Source organism: Pteropus medius, unplaced genomic scaffold, assembly GCF_902729225.1.
Source record: "Pteropus medius unplaced genomic scaffold, Ma_sr-lr_union100, whole genome shotgun sequence".
Classification (NCBI taxonomy): Eukaryota; Metazoa; Chordata; class Mammalia; order Chiroptera; family Pteropodidae; genus Pteropus; species Pteropus medius.
In genome coordinates this window covers 6,332,266-6,334,575 of record NW_024342257.1, presented here as the reverse complement: position 1 = coordinate 6,334,575, position 2,310 = coordinate 6,332,266, and positions in this window count along the sequence as shown.

Below are 2,310 nucleotides of genomic sequence, written 5' to 3'. Positions count from 1 at the left end.
AAAGTCTAGGTTTCTAACTGTCTGTTTAAGGTGTGAAAAGTTAGTAGAAGCGGAGCCATTTTAAAATGGCTTCAGGATAGTTATTCCAGAGGAATTGTCTTTAATGTCTTATTCCTCAAACTTTTGGAATCTTTAGACTGGATAAAATAACTTTTGGATTAGGTCAAGGCAACATGGTATTCCAAACAACTATTTGCAAAGATAACAGGAAAGCAGACATCAGACTACAGAACTGAAAATTGAGGACATTCTTTAGAATTAGTACCACTACATATAAATAACAACTTAGTTTATTTGCACCTATAGAAATTCCTTCTTTGATTTATCAGTACCAATAGAAATTTCTTTCTTCTATTTATGTAATTATTTCCTTTCTCTTTCTCATAAAATCTCCTGGCTTTTAGCCCATAATCAGAACACTATTTAAGTTTCTGCCTGAATCACCACTTCCCATATAGCTATTCTTTGATCTCAAATAAATGCTTATTGCCTCTCATTTTGGCTTTTTTTTTCTATTTTTAAGGATAACAAAAGTAATTTAGACTTTTTATATAATGCTTTTAAAAAATCTTCTAGCTTCTGCCTATTGCATTGTTCAAAGCTGATCTCACAATTTTAGGTGCTTATTACAGCAATACTCTGCTACAAAAAACCAAAATCTACATTAGGAATGTACTGCTGCCTAAATTCTTTATCAGTCAGTTATCAGCCAGAGTAGCAGAACTTGTAGATATTACATATACACATACATTTATCTGTTACAGAAAATTTCATGCAACTGTGGAGACTGGTTAGGCAAGCACAAAGTCCATTGGACAGGAAGTCAAGAAGGGAAGGCCATACTTAGGATGGAAGTCCACTGACATGGGCTAAAACGTTTTGTCCAAAGGTGACAGTCAAAAGGAAGTTTCAAGGGAAAGAAGGGAATTTCAGACTCAGTGTCTGGAATCCCTTTCACATAGAAGGTCTATGATCACTTGTAAAGTATTTCCAATTAAGTCATTTATATCCAGGATAGTCTCTCTTTTGATTAACTAAAGTCAACAGGTTAGGAATTTGAATCACATCTGAAAAAATTCCTTCATGGCAATATCTAGATTAATGTTTGATGGAATAACTGGTTGAAGGTACATATATACGCAAATAAATGTCTACTGTCTTCCCTTAAGTTCTCCAAATATCACAAGAGAATATTGCTTGTAGTCTTCCTTGTATTAAATCAAACTAGAATGGCTTATTAGAATTGTAGTTCAGCCTAGCCAAGTTGTTATATCGAAAAGCCAGTACAGCTCTTTAACATTTGGTTACACAGTGATGGCTTTTTTTTTTTTTTTTTTTTTTGGTAAAAGTAAAAATCTTCTTCAGATTTCTTCCAGTTAGTGAAGATAGCTAATAATTTGTGATATATAACAAACTTTTGGATAGTGGGGAAAATTCTTTGCTTTACACCATTTTGATTTGCAAAAGTTTTCATAGAAATGCTCTACTTTCAGATAGTGGAAGAAACTTGAATCATTTTAAACTCATTAATTTGGCAAACAATAAAAAAAAATAATTAGCATAGATATGGATCCATGCGAACTTCCATAATCTGTTAGGAAGAGTTTAAATGAGCAACTCTACCTTGAAAAAATAATCAATCATTATCTTCTAAAGTTGATCATTGACATTGTTTTGACCCAGAAATTTCAGTATAAAATATTCATAAAATTGAAATAAATAAATAAATAAGCTACACTTAAAGACATTGCACACAGGTTATTAGGAATGATTGAAAGAGCAAAATCATGGACTAACAAATATTATAATAGTACAATAAACATACATGCTGGTATATTTACCCTATAGAATATTATCCAATAGTAACAACTAATAAAATATAACAACCAAGAATATTAATGAATTTTAGAGACATAATTTTTAATTTAAAAAGAAAAAAAATTAAATTATTATGCTACATTTTCAATAACACAAAACAAATGCAAGCAAGTGACATCAGCAAAATGGTGGGTTAGGAAGATCCAGATGTTCATAGCCTCATGGAAACACCAACTAGCAAACAACATATGGACCAAGGTAGATTTGTAGAAACTTTAGAAACCAGTTAAAGAGCTGCACTAGCCAAGCAAACTCTCAAACAAAGAAAGCCACAATCAAAATAGAAGGAAATTTTGTGACGATTGTGTTTACCCATGTCCCACCTCATCACTGGCATAGTGTGGCATGGTTGGGATCAAATCACCCAATTCCTGATGCCTTCCTTAGGGCTGAAGGAAAAGAGTGGAACTTCTTTTCAATAATCTGTCTCAA